Raw genomic sequence first — 19,061 nt, 5'->3', positions numbered from 1 at the left:
AGTCACTTCCAAGTAAAAAGCGACCACCGAGTTCTCCAATACTTCTTGACTCAGTCTACTTTGACTCCTAAGCAATGACAATGCGTGGCAACCTTACAGAACTATGACTTTGATATTTCACACACTTGGGACAAGGATAATAATGTGGCTGATTCACTCTCTTGAATGTGGGCATGCAAGGTGTCCTCTATCTCAGAATTGCATAGTGATTGGGTTGAAAAGCTTCAAGAGGCTTACTTGTTAGATGATCACTTCAGCCACACATTTCAGAAATTACATGGCCTTCTTTGGTCCCATGGCAAGATTGACATCCCCCACACTTCCCCCTTCAACAAAAGATTATGGAAGAGATGCATTCTTGCCCCACTGCTGGTCACTTGGGTGTTTTCAAAACATATGTCAAGATTGCTAAAAGTTTTAATTAGAAAGGCTTATGGAGGGATGCCAATGAATTTGTGACCAAATGTGTTCCATGCCAATAGAACAAGGATAGTACACTCAAGCCCGTTGGCCTCTTGTAGCCCCTCCCTATCCCTGAAGGGAAATGGACTCACATCACGATGGACTTTATCACTAGTCTTCCTGCGACTAAGAAAGGGTGGAACAACATCTATGTGGTCGCTGATCGCCTCACCAAAGCTGCCCACTTTATCCCCACTAAGATCCAATACACTACCTCCCAAGTGGCCACTCAGTTTATGGAAAATGTCTTCAAGTTGCATGGCTTGCCACAGGTCATAGCACATGATCAGGATGCAAAGTTTATGAGTAACTTCTAGCAGACAGTTTTTACCTCCATGGGGACCAAGCTTGCCCCATCCACTACATACCACCCTCAAACTGATGGCCAGACTAAAAGAGTGAACAAATGGCTTGAAACATATTTGAGGCACTTTTGCCATGATGTTCAGCATAGTTGGAATACGTGGCTTCACTTGGCTGAGTTCCCCTATAATAACTCCACGCACTCTAGCATTGGAGTTTTTCCTTTTGAGGCCTTATATGGGTATAAGGTTCCCCTCCCCACATTTTTATTTAATGATAAGATCAATCCTCAAAGTCAAGCTGAATTGGATCGCATGCAAGCTTTACTTTAGCAATGCAAAATGAACCTTCAAAAGGCCCAAACACACATGAAACTCTATGTTGATGAAAAAAGAAGACATTTGGAATTCAAAAAAGGGGAATTGGTCCTTTTGAAAGTGCCTAAGTCCCACTACTCAACTCTCAAAGAAGCTGGCCCACTACTTCTATGGCCCATACCGGATCTTGAAGAGAGTTGGTGACTTGGCCTACTGCTTAGAACTTCCCCCTACCACCAAAATCCACAATGTGTTTCATGTCAGCAAGCTAAAAGCCTTTGTAGGCTCCTCAATGGACTATGTGGAAGAACTTCTCTCCATAGATGAAGAGGACATCACTCAATATGTCCCTAAAGCAATCATTGGGCAACAAGATAAGCATGTACGGTCCCAATCCATCAAAGAATACCTCATCAAATGGCAAGTCCTACCCTTGGAAGAAGCCTCTTGGCGCCTAGCAACCATCCTCAATCAATTTCCCTACCTCCGTGAGGCCCAACAGTTGGAAGATTAGCCGGTCATGTCCCAAATGGACTACCTTATGCCCGTAGACTGCACATTGTTTTAGAATAGTTTTGTACTTACTCAAATCACATGCATGTGCATTCTACATAAGCTAAAAGTACTCGTCATAAGCTCTATTTCGACATGTGGTAAGCCCTATTTGGAGCAATCTATCAAAAGTTATGACCTGTTTACTTTAGCAGACTGGTCCCGGACTGCATACTGCCCCTAGCCTCTCCACACCTAATTTTCATTGTCAATGGCTCTGAGTAGTACTCTGCAACCCTCCCTTATCCCATCCATCACTCCCCTCTATTTCTCTTTGTTTTTAGGGCAAAAACCTTCAGAGTGGGGATGGATTGTAACAAGCGGGATACACACCGACTAGGGTTTAGACACCCCGTCACATTGACTGGGATATTTAAGGTGTAAGAGCCCCAGATCAAGGCAACCAGTTATTATCAAGATCATGCTCTTCACCTTCATCTCCAGCTTCCATGGCTTTCTCCTTCCTTCTCTCCTCCTTTCTCTCTTTCTCTCTCTTCTTCTAGTATTCTTCCTTCTTCTTCTTACTCTCTTTCTCTCTCCTCAGTTCTTCTTCTCTCTCCTCTCAGCTTCTTTCATTACAATTTTAGAGCTGCAAGATTGAGAATAGAAGTTTTGGGATATACTACGATTTTGGTTGTATCCACCAAAAGTAGGTGCACAAGTTGCAAATTTCGAATCTATAATTTTTGAGGTGTTTGCTAGGAAGCAAACATAAGTTCTATCTACAAACAGGTTGTAGATTACATGTACTTTTGAGAAATCAATGAAAAAGATTTCTTGGTATATTGATGTACACTTGTTGTGAAAGGTTGCAGAAGACTTACTTATTCTATATCATTTTTGTGATCATGGCAAAGAATAGTTGAAATTTCATCATTAAGAAGCTAGACAAGAACAACTACCCTTCACATGAAAGTTCCATCATTGAGAAGTTGGATAAGAACAACTACCCTTCATGGAAATTCCATCATTGATAAGTTGGACAAGAACAACTACCCTCCATGGAAGCTCCATGTGACAAAATTTCTCATTGAAAAGGGCATTTATGAGTTCATTTCAAGCAAAAAAAAGGAGCTAGAGCTAAGTATCCCTATGATTGCAAATGAATTAAAGGTATGGAAAGAATGGAATGCAAAAGACAAGAAGGTGATGTATTGGCTATCTATAGTCACATTGATAATGCTATGCTAGGATATATTAGGAATGCAAAAACTTCACGTGCAGCTTAGACAAATTTTGAGAACATGTTTTCAGTAAATACAAAGGCACTCAAGCAAGAGTTGAATACCTTGAAGAAAGGAAAAATGTATGTCAATGAGTATGTTTTGAAGGTGAGGAGCATTGTAGATACTTTACTAGCGATTGATGCAATGCCTGATGATGATGATTTGCTTTCATCTACTTTGGGTGACCATAATAATGAGAAGGCTTGAAAATCATTCGTCACTCTCATGATGGCCAAACAAAGAGTCTGTCAAATGTATTACATATGCCATCAATCACAAAGAATTTAGTTTCTATTGACCAAATGGTAGAGCAAGGGTTTTAGGTTTGATTTAATGCAAAAGGTTGTTTTGTAGAAGACTTTAATGATAAGTGTAGGTTGGTTGAAAAAGGAAGTAGAGTTGGTCGCATGTTCACTTTAGATGCTGGAATTCTTACAATGAATGCTGCTATGTATGCTAAAGAAAAAGGAGTGGTTGCAAACATTGAAATATGGCATAAATGTATTAAACGTGAAAATATTCAAAGACTAAAATTAATACAGTCCAAAGGGTTGGTTACAGGGTTGTCTACTTTTAGAGTTGCAGAATTTCATAAAGTGTGTGAAGCATACCAATTTGGTAAGCATGCAAGAGAGCCCTTTTTGCATGACAGAGATGTAAGAAGAAATATACTTGATGTTGTATATACAGATGTTTGGGGGCCAATACAATTGTATCTCTTGATGGTAGCAAGTACTTTGTCATGTTTATTGGCGATTGTTCAAGGAAGCTATAGGTATATTTCATGAAGGAAAAGAGTGATGTATTTGAGCACTTTGAATCTTTCAAGGTAGCTATTGAAATAGAAACAAGCTTGGCAATTAAGTGCTTGAGATCAAATAGAGGAGGAGAGTACCTCCCTAATGAGCTTATGGCTTCTTGAGGTCTCATGGAATAAAGAGATAATTTACTTGCAAGTGTATACCCCATAGCAAAATGAGATTGTAGTAAGAAAAAATAAGCATATTGCAAAAGTTGCACAGGAATTGATGGCTAAAAAGAATGCCAAAATATTTTTGGTCTGATGTCATTCATATTGATGTCTATATTATGAAGAGAACTCCCATAGCGTGCAGTTCATGGGATGATCCCCAAAGAATGCTTTATAGGCAAGAAGCTAGATGTGTTGCACTTGAAAGTGTTTGGCTATATTACATATTTTCATGTGCCAGATGAGTTGCAAAAGAAGGTTGATCCAACGGTAAAAATATATATTTTTATTAAACATTGTTTAGAGCAAAAAAAGGATATGGTTGTGTCAGGTGGTTCAGAGTAAATAGGGACACGTTATTTTTTATGAGATGCGCAGTTGGTATGCATCTATTGGTGATGTATAAGATGATGATAATGATCATGATAGCTATGTGTAGAAAGAAAAGAAAGAATCATAGAGCCTTAATGGACTAGAAACATCATCTAGTACTACACCTACAATTAGCCCTTGGTTTGGGAGACTAAGGAGTAGCCCCACATCTTCAGGTAGATCTACAAGTGTTGCAGGTCAAGAAAAAGGAAAGAAGAAAGTATTGGATGCTAATGATGCATCTACTACTCATTTGAAATTTGATGGAGATTCTAGTAGTTCAGAGAACTTGGATGATGAGCTTGGTATTCCTTCAGTCAGGACACTAGGTGTACAGAGAGTACATAGTAATATAATGGCTCCATTGAGTGATCCAGTTGTGGTACAAGTCTAAAAATGTCATATACCTTGTTAAAAGATTTGATTTTGAAGATTATGCAGCTCACCATTATGCTTATATGGTGAAGGTAGTTGAGGATGTTGAGCCCAATTGTTTTGAGGATGCTATTGGTCATACTCATTGGGATGCATCAATGGGGGATGATGAGGAGATGGTTACATTAGAAGCCAATAAGACTTCGGATTTGGTACCCTTGCCTAAGGTCAATAAAGATATTGGTAATAAGTTGGTTTAAAAAATAAATCATAATGCAAATGGTTTGGTTAGCAAGTATAAGGCTAGGTTGGTTGCAAATGACTATGCTCAAATATATGGCATAGATTATGAAGAGACATTTAAACTAGTTGTTGCTAGGATGACAATTGTTAGATGTGTGATTGCTTTGGCAGAAGCCAAGGTAGGAGTTTGTAGAAAATTGATGTTAATAATGTTGAGATATTGAGCTCCACTCGTGATATGCCAAGGTGACCGTTGTGCATTTATGTCACCGACTTGTTAGCTGCAGATGCGGTTGGTACACCGTCCATGAATAATAGCTAGATGAAAGCTATCCTTATCTACTCTAGTTCATGGCTCAGTTAGTATGCCACCTTAGTTAGTTGAGTTCGGTTTGAGACCCATATATAGGGTTCTTCTATTTCTCTGTACTAGAGTTCTTTTGGCTTACACAACTAAGAAGAGGAAAACTATTTTCAGCCTCCATCTTTATGTGTATTCCCCCATTTCTGTAAGTGAGAAAGCTACAAGTGAGACTCATTTCATCTCTCCCACAATCTTGACATGGTATCAGAGCCTGGTTCATGGTAAGGAGCTCAAGAAAGAAAACCAAGTTCGCGGCGTTCTGGTAAGAGGACCAGTGTTGCTTTCATTTTTCGAGTTTGGGAGCAAGTCTCTATAGGTAGCACACCCGAAAAGTGCAAGAGTGCATTGTCTCAGATTGAGATGCCCTTCGCGGTGTAGCAAGAGGGTACTATATGCTGTGGAAGGGCCTTAGCCCTTGGTTGCCTTGTTTTTTTGATTCGAGGCCATTTCGGGGCCTGTTTTGGAGGCGGAAGTTTTCCACACGCACTCAGGAAAAGGCCTTGTTTTTTGCTGTGCGACCACTGTTCTACAATTTTTCTCATTTTTTATTTTTTAATTTATTTATAAAAAATTACATATACTTATTGATTTTCAAATGTAGTTTGATTACTCTTATGGAAAATAATTTTCTTAGTATGTTTTCTTCCATAGAAATGGCAAATGCACACAAAAAACCCAAAAATTGCATATTTTCCTTTAAACTACCTAGTCTTGGATTTTGTGTGTTTTGCATAGAATTATTATATTACTAATTTTTTATGATTCTTTCAACATCACTAATCAAACATAGGATTGGTAATCAAATAGAATCATTACTAACCATTTCAAACAACAATTGATCATAAAATGATAAAATCTACATTTTTCTCATAAAACCACTCATTATGATGCACATTTTTCGATGTTGGAGGGTTGCTCATGCTCTTCCACAGCCGTTGACGATCCATCCAACCTTGATTCATGTTTCTTTCCACTCCCACGTCATCTTTTGACCAAAAACGTCCATCTTAGCCCATCCCCCTCTCTTTTACATCGATCCATAAGAACAGACCACAAGAGGAGAGAGGATAAAATCAGATCTTCTTCTATAACACATCATTTTTTATGATCTCTATAGCAATGAAGGGCAAGAAAATGGTGGAGCGTGCTGCCAAGAGCATCCTTGAATGATTGCAGGCCCAAAAAATGATTTTTTAATCATGGAAGGAGGCGTTGAAAAAAATGGTGTCCCCCCCTCCCCCCCACATTTTGATGAGATGTGTCTTTTTATTCTAAAAGCTTGTTTTAAGCTTTAAGCTTTGTTTTACAAAAAATCGGTTTACTTTTTTGTGTTCACACTCTGACTGAATTGGTTTTTTTGCTTTTGAGGGACCAAATGCACTCGAATTTGAGATCCGTCTAGACACTTGCCTTCGTGACATCAAAATCTATAAACCTAGCCACTGTCACGCACTTTTTGGCTTCCAAGTCATATAGCTACTTCATAATGCTAAACCTTACAGGGATTAAATGGGAGGTCAAACGGACTTCGATCGACGAACGAAGACTTGTGTTGGGTTCATGGCATCAAACTCCATCTAGAAAAAATCCAGCTCATCGATCTACAACTGTTCCATTTTGAATAAAATTTGGTCTTTGACAGCCTCCCAAGCTCTTTTCCACTTCAAAAATTGTCTCTAAAATCTACTCTCACTATCCCAAAGGTAGCATGGCTTGGATATGCTATCCAAGTATGGTATGACATCATGTAAGCCTCTTTTAGTACCATTGGAGCAAAATCTGAAGTTAAGTGTTGATGTTGGGGATGAGATAGAAGACCCTATTATATTTTGGAGGATAGTATGGAGTCAGATTTATATGACTATCACAATGCCAGACTTGAGCTATTCTATTGGCCTTGTTAGTCAGTTTATGCATATGCCTAGAAAGCCTCATTTGGATACAGTTAGATGCATATTGAGGTATGTGAAATCCACTTTACATTATAGACTTTTTTATGAGGCAAGTAAGGATGTACATGTGTTTGGATACAAAGATTGGGCTGGTAGCATGTCAAACAGAAGATCTACCAGTGGATTCATATTTTCTCTTAGTAGTGCATCAATTACATGGAGTAGTAAAAGGTAGTAACAAAGTCCCACTTTACATTATAGACTTTTTTATGAGGCAAGTAAGGATGTACATGTGTTTGGATACAAAGATTGGGCTGGTAGCATATCAACAGATCTACCAGTGGATTCATATTTTCTCTTAGTAGTGCATCAGTTACATGGAGCAGTAAAAAGCAGTAACAGAGTCTAAGTATAAAGGCGCTGCTATGACAACATGTGAGGTAGTATGGCTGCAAAAGTTATTGGGTGATTTGGATGTGCAAGGAGATGGTCCAAGTGCTATTCATTATGACAACTTGAGTAGCATACAACTAGCTAGGAACCCAATGTTCCATGCCAGGACAAAACACATTGATGTGCATTACCATGACTTAGTATATGTCAGCACACAAGATCGAATAGCTGACATTTTCACACAAGCATTGGGTGTAGAGAAGCTTAAAAAGTTTTGAAGCTTACTTGGATTTGTAAAAATATGGTTGAGCTTGAGGGGGAGTGTTGAGATGGCGAGCTCAACTTGTGCAGACACTGATGATGGACCACCTAGCTACACTTAGCACATCTACACTTAGCACATCGATGGTCATTATGATCCTTTCATGGTCATTGACTTATCACTTATTATATTTAGTTTGTTTCGCCTACTAACAACTGGCATAGTTATAACACCAGTCAATTAGTATGGTCAATTATGCACTATTTGACCTAGTAGATCACTCTCCTTTATGTTATATCTTATCTATACTTTGTGTACATTGTATTGTGTATGAAAGAAGAATAAGAAACCAGCAAGAAAATGTTTTGGCCTCCATCTCTCTTCTTATGCCATTGAGTGAGCTTCCTCTTAATTGTTTGGTGTGTGTTTGGTGCAGCAGCTCAAGTCCCCCCACTATGCGATTCTTGACACCCCCTACATTGCATGAGAATTTTCTTTTTTTGGGGGTAGGGGTTGGAGAGGGGGGAGGGGAAGCCTAAAGGTCACACCCCCTCAACTTTAAGTCTCTTTAGACTTCATTTCTACCTCTTTCTCTTGGCACCCAGTTTCTCCCACATTTGGCATTTAATTCGAGGTCCAAACCTTTGTGCCTATTAGTCTGGGACTATTGCAATGCCTGGCACTCATTTTCATCAAACTTGATTTGTAGGGATTTGTAGGTATTTAGGTAGGAAAAAATAGGGGAAGAGAAAGAAAACCACAGTAGTGTTTTGTGTAATAATGAGCGTAAATTAAAGAAGAGCAGGGTTGTAATCCAAAAAAGAAGAGTAAGCAACTCATTGACAACATGGCTGCATAGTAGAGTAGAGCAGCCTTAGCAGCTTTGTTGCTAGCAAGACTAGAAATCATGCCAAACTCGAGGAGCCAACCAAAGATACCCATAGTTGCCAAGAAACTCAACAAGTACCAACTTGATAACGACCCATATGTTGAGATTGAGAGAGGTAGAGACAGAGTGAAGAGCAAGCATGCTCTCACCTTCTTCCATTCATTCATTATCTCATAACCACACACATAGAGTAAGTGTATACAATACTTCTAAGGTCCGTAGGACCATTCACACTAGGTCTAAGACCACCGACTTATTTAATGTCCCACACTTGCTAATACAGCTGGACAAGGTTAATGTCGGTCATATATACTAATAGGAGAATAGTATGAGCTTGATATTCTAACACTCCCCCTCAAGCTCAAATCATCTGATGAACTCCAAGTAGCTGTCTAAAACTACTAAACTTATCTTTACCCAAAGACTTGGTAAAGATATCTGCAACCTGTTCATCAGTTTCACATGCATAAGATCTACTCTCCCTGCAAGAACCATCTCTCTGATAAACTGGTAGTGTACCTCTATGTGTTTTGTCCTGGCATGGTATACTAGATTCGTTGCTAGGAGTACACTACTGAGATTGTCACAGAATAAGGTCACTGGAGCATCCACCTAGATATCCAAATCAGCCATAAGCTTGAGCAGCCATGAAATCTCGTATGCTGCCAATGCAGCACCCCTGTACTCTACCTCAGTACTAGACAATGCAACCGTTGGTTGCTTCTTGTTGCTCCAGCTGATCATGCCACTTCCAAAGCCAAAAGCATAACCACTCGTAGATCTGGGATCATATGAGCATCCTGCCCAATCTGCATCTATGTATCCAACCTGTTTCAAGGGCTTATCTCTCATATAGAACAGCCCATTATCTACAGTGGACTTAACATATCTCATAATCCGCCTAATAGCATCCAAATGTGGCTTCCTGGGCTTCTGCATAAACTGACTTATGAGCCCAACTGCATAACTCAAATCTGGCCTAGTGATGGTTAAATAGATCAGACTTCCAACCATCTGCCTGTACATAGTCACATCCTAAATTTCAGCTCCAGTGCTAATGTCCAACTTGACATTCTGATCAAGGGGGTGTATCCAATGGTTTGCATTCAGCCATGCCATACTTTTTTAGCATTTCCATGGCATAATGTTTTTGCATTAGCCATAAACCATTTTCAGCCTTGATTACCTCAATACCCAAAAAGTACTTCAATTAACCTAGATCTTCATGTCAAATTCAAATTTCAGCATCTTCATTACATGCTGTATGCCCAAGTCATCATTACCAGTGATTATCAAATCATCAACATATATGACCAGCACTACCAAGCCACTGTCATTCTTCTTTGTAAATAGGCTGTGATCAGCCCTACCAATAGTAAATCTCAACCTCTACAAGTAGTTACTGATCCTAGCATGCCAAGCTCTCGGAGCCTGCTTCAACCCGTACAATGCCTTTTTCAGCTTGCATACATAATGCTGAAAATCAGGGTGAACATACCCTTCTGGCTGAACCATATAGACATCCTCTGCTAAGTCACCATTAAGAAATTCATTCTTAACATCCATCTACTGTAATTTCCAGCCTCTAGCAGCAGCCAAAACAACCACAGTGCATATGGTTGCCATCTTAGCAAGAGGGCTGAATTTTTCCTCATAATCAAGTCCATATTGTTGGGCATACCCCTTAGCAACCAGCCTGGGTTTGTACCTTTCCACACTGCCATCCGACTTGCATTTGATTTTGTACACCCATTTGCAACCAATGGTCTGTTTTCCTTCACGCACGGGCACAAGATCCCATGTCTTATTTTCAGTCAAGGCATTCATTTCTTCATCCATGGCTGCACACCAGCTCTCATCTTCCACTGCTTCAGCATATGTACCTGGTTCTTTAATCTCCATCACTTTTGTCATGTAAGCATAATGCTTTGCAGTGTAGCCACTATATGTCAACCTGTCAATAGGGTATCCGACCCTTTGTGAGCATCTAAGCTATGGTGCACTGCTCGATTCCCCTCTCTCATGAGGCGGAATGTACCTGCTCTACCTTGCGACAGGCGTATAAATAGTCGGAATACCAAGTTCACTGTCTAAAGTGTTAGCAGACTCATATCCAGAAGTCATTCTACCAGGTGTCATCATCCCAGATACATCCTCAGTAACTTTCTCTTTTCCTTTGTTATCCACGACATCATATCTCCCCCTCACTGACATACTAGTGTTAGTGGATGGTGAGCTCCTCAATCTCCCTGTCCATGGGGATACTGTCTGACTACTAGGGCCTGTCATAGTAGTGCTCTGTTGCATATCAACTGTAGATACATGAGTGGAAGGCATATTTGATGGCACTGTAGCCGGTGATACATACCAAGAACCCATCTCATAAAAAATAACATCCCTGCTCACCTAGGTTTCCCTGGTAGAGGGATCATAGCATTTGTATGCCTTCTTCTCTTGCGAATATCCAATGAAAATGCACTTATGCACTTTTGGGTCCAGCTTCTTCCTTTTTTCATCTGGAATATGCACATAAGCAAGACAGCCAAAGACTTTCATGTGACTTACATCCGGTTTATAGCCATACAGCTTGTCAAATGGTGTCATCTCATGAATACCTAAAGTGGGAGTACGATTCAAGATATACATGGCTGTCATAACAACTTCAGCCCAATAATAGAGTGGCATCTTCTTCTCATTCATCATGGCATGAGCAGCTTCCATCAAGACCCTGTTCTTTCTTTCAGCTACCCCATTTTGCTGAGGAGTGTAGCTGCAGGTAAGCTGCCTGCGTATGCGATTTTGAGCCAAAAACAAACTCATTTGATACATACTCCCCACCGCTATCTGATCTCAAGCAAGAGATATAGCAGTCAAATTCCTTTTCAACCTACTTTTTAAACTGCTAAAAAATAGCAAACACCTCATCCTTTGTCTTCAGAATAATGTAAACCCAAGTATAACGACTGTAATCATCAATGAATGTCACATAATACTTCGAGCCTCCCATGGATGCATTATGGGCTGGCCCCCAAATATCAGAGTGCACTAACTGCAATGGACATGTACTCTGCCTTACATGCCTAACAAATGGCAACCTTGACTGCTTATCAAACTGGCAAGCATCGCATACATTACCAATATCTGAATATTGGAACTTGGGTAGACCTTTAACAAGCTAATTTTTTCTGCATAATTTGCAGCCTTTGCAAATTTACATGCCCCACTCTCTTGTGCCAAATTTCCAAATCTCTGATAGTGCCAGAACCATGGGCAAACATAGCTGAATTCAGCTCTGGCAAGGTAGCATCAAGAGTAAACATTCTGCCATTCCTGTGGCCACGAGCTATCCACTTGCATCCATTGCCAAACTCTTCAATAAAGCAGCCATGCTTATTGAATCTAACCTACAAGTTTTGCTCCCGACAGACAGTAAGTTCTTTGTAATCGATGGAACATGCAGTACATCATGCAAATTTTTCTTTCTGCCATCATCAACCACAAGAGACACTTTGCCTTTATGTTCAATGCTATGCTGCGTGTCATCACCTGTACAGACATAGCCATGTTTTTCAGCCACCATATCAGTGAACCAATTACCATGAGGAGTCATGTGGTTCGATCCCCCTGAATCAATATACCAAACTGCATCATTAGTGGATTTTTCAGCAACTCTGTCTTTTACATACTGCATGGAAAACAATCTATCTCCTGAAGTATCATTTGCCTGACTAACCGTACCAAAATGTCCATGTTGTTTGCCTTTCTGATTACCCTACTTCTTCCAGTAGTCCTTGGCAATATGCCCATACTTCCTGTAGTAATGACAATCCTTATCCTTGTTCGGATTGTCAGATGGACGTTGTTGTTGTCAGGAGCCTCTACCTCTAGGGCTAGATCTCCCCCTGCCTCTAAAGTTTCCACCACCTCTTGCATTCGATACCTACTAGTTGTTATTGCCATAGGATGCATTTCGCTGGCCTCCTTTGCCAGATCCATAGCCTCTACCACGGTTTCCACGGCCACGTTGATTGGAATAGAAAACTGTATCCTTGTTTTTAGAACTCTAGATCCTGCAGCCAAGCCAAGCTTAACCTCTTCATGGATAAGCAATGCAATCAACTCATTGAAATCAGGCATTTCAGCCCGCACAAACACAGAAGTGTCAAAAGACTTATACTCAGGCCCCAAGCCATTCAAAGTCACAGCAACCATGTCTTCATCTTCAACCTATGAGCCAACAGATGCCAGCTGATCCGCAATGGTCTTAACCTCGGTGACATAATCTTGTATAGATCTGCTCTTTCTCTCCATGTTGTTGAACTTCTGCTTCAACTGTATCTTCCTGGCACTCGTGGTTATGCCATAGTACTTGACCAAAATGTCCCATGCATTCTTAGGAGAGTTGCAGTTCATTATTTGCATTACCATGGCATCTGAGATACATAAAGAGAGCCAGTGCAAGACTCTACAAGCTCTTTCTATCCAAGCTCGGTGTAATCGTCTCTGATCAGTCGTAGTTCGATTTGGGAGCTCAGGTTCAGCTTCTGCTCTAGTCACCAACTCCCAATAGCCTTTCCTTATTAGGAAGTTCTCCATGCAAAACTTCCATATGGCATAATTGTTACTATATCAGGCTTTCCCCCACAATCTGGGTTATGTTATCGATTCTATCTGCATTTTCCATGATGTCAACACTGCCTGACTTCCTGCAAGCCAACTTCTATTTATTGACCAAAGTTCTTGTTGAACCTGCAGTCAACAAACTATGCACCTCTGTTCAGACTACTAACAGTGATCAGATCTGCAATCTGTATGTTCATATATCCACTCATATATCATGCCCGTAAAGTATCGGATTTATGACAGTTCAGTCCAAGGTACATGAGAGTAAAAACTCTACAACAGCAGTGAATTTTCAGCTTATTAGCATGTCAAGCTATCCATACATCAGTTCATACATCTATGAACACTCACAATACATGTGGATGTCATTGACTACATTCATTGCATATACATATGCCTTAACATCCATTGATAGACTTCAGTCTGCAAATTTCACCATGAAATTCTCTGTCATCATGCATGTCAGATTCCAAATAACAATGATAACAGCAATTCACTGATTGCAAGAGTTAATGTCAGTAAATTTTTGCAACTGTAGTAAATTTTAGTTCAGAATAGTGCCAAACCTGTCTAAGCATTTGTCATTCCATCCGGGTTAAATGACATTGTATATAGTTGTCTTCAGATGACACTATAAGTACATACATATGTCTCAACTACAATAGACAAAATTCAGTCTGGAATTTCTAGCATGAACTTTACTTGCAAACCAAGGATGTTTCCTGCTCCAAATAGTCTCTAATTACTCAAGACATGTATAACAACATTTGGAAGTCGAAACATGACCATAGAGCATCATTGCTAGTACACACATTAGTGACAGTGATCAAGCGGACTGCATACAGGTTGCAACCAGTCAATGACAGCTTTTATTTAGCTTCAGATCAGTCCAGATTTGAGCATTCAATGCTCTCGGTACTTCACAAGTACCTTGCATTTACGAAGACCCACCTAGTGTCAAGATTGTGGGAGAGAAGGAAGGAGTCTCACTTGTAGCTTTCTTGCTTGCACAATGGGGGAATACACACAAGGGTGGAGGCTGAAAACAGTTTTCCTCTTCTTAGTTGTGTAAGCCAAAAGAACTCCAGTACAAAGAAATAGAAGAACCCTAGATATGGGTCTCAAACCAAACTCAACTAACTAAGGTGGCATACTAACTGAGCCACGAACTAGAGTAGATAAGGATAGCTATCATGTAGCTATTATTCAGGGGCGGTGTACCAACCGCATCTGCAACTGACAAGTCGGTGACATAAATACACAACGGTCACCCTGGCGTATCACGAGTGGAGCTCGATATCTCAACACTCCCCCTCGAGCTCAATCCCAATTCCTGCACACCAAGCAGGTCTCTGAACTTGCGCAGCTTCTCTGCGCCCAATGCCTTCGTGAATATGTTAGCTACCTGATCCTCTGTGCTGACATAAACTAGATCAATAAGACCTAGTAAAACCCTCTCTCGCACATAGTGATAATGCACCTCAATGTGCTTTGTTCTAGCATGATAGACTGGGTTATTTGCCAAGTGTATACTACTCATGTTGTCACAATAAATGACAACTGGCCCATCTGTAGGCTGATGCATATCATAAAGTAGCTTATGCAACCAAGCTACCTCACATGCAGCCATTGCTGCACCCCTGTACTCAGCCTCTGTGCTGGACAAGGCAACCGTAGGCTGTTTCTTGCTGCTCCAAGTGACTGCAGCACTCCCAAAAGAGAACACATATCCACTGGTAGATCGTCTATCAGAAATGCTACCAGCCCAATCAGCATCAGTGTATCCATGCAACTGTATCTGAACCCCAGTCTCATAAAATAGTCCATACTGCAATGTGGACTTCACATACCTGAGTATGCGTCTAGCCGCATCCAAATGCGATTTCCTTGGAGCCTGCATAAACTGACTTACCAATCCAACAGCATAGCTCAAATCTGGCCTGGTAATAGTCATATAAATCAAGCTTCCTACTATGCGTCTGTACATAGTAGGGTCTTCCAGAAGCTCACCTGCATCTGCGCTCAGCTTCACATTCTGCTCCAAAGGAACTGAAATAGGCTTACAGCCTGTCATCCCATATTTGGACAGCATGTCCAATCCATACTGCCTCTGCAAGAGCTGTATCCCACTTGGTGATCTAATCACCTCAATGCCCAAGAAATAACGCAGCTCTCCCAAATCCTTCATCTCAAACTTCTGCTTCAATAGCATTTTCACATGAAGGATATCTTCATCACTGTCACCTGTCATAATCAAATCATCAACATAAATGACAAGTAGCATAATACCTTTCTCTGTTTTTCTCACATAAAGTGAGAAATCTGCCTTGGAAATCTGAAAGCCAATAGTGACAAGATACTGTCCTATCTTGTCAGACCATGCTCTAGGTGCTTGCTTCAAGCCATACAAAGCTTTCTTCAACCTGCAAACAAACTCAGGATGAACAACATGCACATAACCTGGTGGCTGCTCCATATAGACCTCTTCTTGCAAATCACCATGCAAGAAGGCATTCTTTACATCCATCTGATGTAAAGACCATCCCTTTGATGCAGCCATAGCAATGACTGCTCTTACGGTCGCCATCCTTGCAACCGGACTGAATGTTTCTTCATAGTCAATGCCATATGTTTGTGCATACCCCTTGACTACTAATCTTGCCTTGTATCTGTTCACAGAACCATCTGCATTGTGCTTCACCTTATAAACCCACTTACAGCCAATTGCATTCTTACCTTTAGGCAAAGGTACCAATTCCCATGTAGCATTTGCTTCCAAGGCATCCATTTCTTCATCCATGGCTTTCTCCCATTTTTCTTTTCCCATGGCTTGCTCAAAAGAAGTGGGTTCTGGTTCCTGTATCACCTTGACCATATATGCATAGTGAATGGCTGTAAATCCATCATATTTCAGCCTATCCACAGGATACCTAACTCTGGTAGACCTGCGCAAAGTGGGTTCACTCCCAGGTGCTCTCAAAACATCCCTGGTCTTCCTTACTCCAGGTGTAACAATAGAAGGAATACCCAACTCATCATCAATGCTCTGTTCTGAGCCACTGGATTCACCATCCACATAAGAGTGACTGCATTCACATCAAACATGGGCTGATCAACCTTCTCTTTTCCTTTTGGTGATACATGCATACCACTATCTGCATTACTTTGAGAAGATTCTCCTGATCTCAATCTGCCTGTCCATGGCGAAGAATGTGAACCACTGGTAGAGGACGCTCCAGGTCCACTAATATTTTGTGACTGCTGCTGTGAATTCTGTGTAGCATTACCATTTTGTGCATCTACATCATCAATCACATTTATTGGTTTATACTAGCTACTCATCTCATCAAAAACAACATCTCTGCTCACTGTAAACTTACGAGTAGAAGGGTTATAGCATCTATACCCTTTTTGCTGCAGAGAGTAACCAATAAAGATGCACTTCTCAGCTTTTGGATCCAACTTGGATCTCAACTCATCTGGCACATGTACATAGGCAATGCAACCAAAAATTTTCAGATGAGAAATATCTGGTTTCCTACCAGTATACCTCTCCTCTGGAGTCATTCCATGTATTGCTGCAGTGGGAGTCCTGTTCATTATGTAGACTGCTGTAGCAACTGCTTCAGCCCAATAAAAATCTGGCAGGTCTTTTTCATTGAGCATGGCACGAGACACCTCTCCAATATGTCTGTTTTTTCTTTCTGCAATTCCATTTTGTTGTGGGGTATAACTGCATGAATATTGCTGCTTTATGCCATGCTCCTGCAGGAACCTTGCAAACTCATTTGAGAGGTACTCTCCCCCTCCATCTGACCTTAGGCATTTTATCTGCAGGCCTGTTCTTTTTCAACCATAGCTTTAAGAGTTTTGAAATGCCCAAAAATTTCACTTTTCTTTTTCATAAAATACACCCAAACTTTTCTGCTATAGTCATCAATAAAAGTGACAAAATAATGACAGCCTCCAAGAGATGCAGCTTTAGTAGTCCACACATCAGAGTGGATTAATTCCAATGGCTTCTCACTCTCTTGAACATGTCTAGGAAATGGTTTCCTTGCCTGTTTTCCAAACTGACAGGCTTCACATACCTTATGCATTTCTGCAACCTTGAATTTGGGCAATCCTGCAACAATATTTTGGGCCTGCATTGATTTAAGTCGCTGTACATTAACATGACCAATGCGTTTATGCCAGATATCAATATCTGCAACTACACCGGTCCCATGTGCAAACATTGCTGCACTCAATTCAGACATGTCTGCATCCAACGTAAACATTCTGCCCTTCTTCTTTCCTTTTGCTATCAAGCGACCTTTATTTTTCATATCCTCAACAAAGCATCCATGAGGATTAAATCTGACCTGCAAGCCCTGTTCAACCATTTGACCAACAGAAACCAGATTCTTGGTGATATTCGGGACATGAAATACATCGGACATGTATTTCTTTTTCCCATCCTGCATAGACAAGGGAATTTTTCCAATCTGCACAATAGGATGTGCAGTATCATCACCAGTCTCCACAAATCCTGGTTTTTCCATTTTCCTTGCATCCTCCATCCATTCTGCATGACTTGTCATGTGGTTTGATGCACCTGAGTCAACATACCATACATCATTGCTTTCTTCTGCACTTGTCACAGAATTGTTCATGTGCTGCACCATGAACAAATGCTCATTTCTGTCATCACCCTGTCTGCTAGAAGATGCATAATTCCCTTGTTGCAGTTTTCCATTCATGATGTCATTCTGCTTTTTATAGCAGTCTTTAGCCATATGACCCATTTTACCACAGTAGTAGCATTCAACATTACTGTTTGCATTTTGACCTCTTTGCCATCCACCACGACCTCTTTGGCTCCCCCTGCCTCTAGAGTTACCACGTCCTCCTCCATAGGACTGGTTTTCTTGAGTTTGCTGCATATTCTGATTTCTACCACGGCCTCCAAATCGGCCTCCTCTACCTCTGCCTCTACCTCTTCCAGCATTTGAGTAGAAGACAGCTTCTTTTGAAGTTCCTCCTGAAGAAGATGCACCACCATTTCTCTGTTCCTCAGAAATTAGAAGAGCAATCAACTCCTCAAAATCAAGAAATCTTTCACGAACTGAAATGGATGTCCGAAACTGTGCATAATCCTTTCCTAGACCATTCAAGGTCACAGAAACTAAATCATCATCTTCCACTGGCGACCCAATGGAAGCAAGTGCATCTGCAATCTTCTTCACCTTCATGTGGTAGTCATTGATGCTCATATTTTCTCTTTGCACATTGTGCAACTCTTGCTTGAGCTGCATTTTCCTGGCTTGCGTATTTGTGCTATACATCTTTGGCAGAGTATCCCATGCCTCCTTTGGCGTACTTGCATCCTGAATATGCACAATCATAGAGTCTGAAATGCTGATAGACAGCCAGTACATAACTTTCCTGGCTCTCTCATGCCATGCTTTGAATGCCTGCATTTGCTGTTGATTGGGAACATCAGGAAGAACTGGTTCTTCTTCATTTCCTGCAACAAATTCCCAATATCCTTTTCCCATAAGGAAATTCGTCATTCTAAACTTCCATGCCTGGAAGTTGTTCTTGTCAAGCTTTTCAGTGACAATCTGTGAAAGAGAATCAGACGCCATTACAGAATACTGCAAGAAATTCTGTCACTGCAAAAAACACAGCTTCACCCTCACAAGGGCAAATCTGCAAAACTGGCGAAAGTGGTATTTGACTACACAGTCACTTCCTAGTGACGATTTTGCATAAACAGGAACCAAGGATGATTCTAAAACTCCCAATGTCTTTGCGCACAAGCATACGATGCAAT

The sequence above is a fragment of the Lygodium microphyllum genome, chromosome 2 (genome assembly GCF_053477565.2).
Source record: "Lygodium microphyllum isolate KBCC chromosome 2, Lygodium_microphyllum_v1.1.10, whole genome shotgun sequence".
In the NCBI taxonomy this organism is placed as follows: Eukaryota; Viridiplantae; Streptophyta; class Polypodiopsida; order Schizaeales; family Lygodiaceae; genus Lygodium; species Lygodium microphyllum.
Note: the sequence above shows the minus strand (reverse complement) of the source record.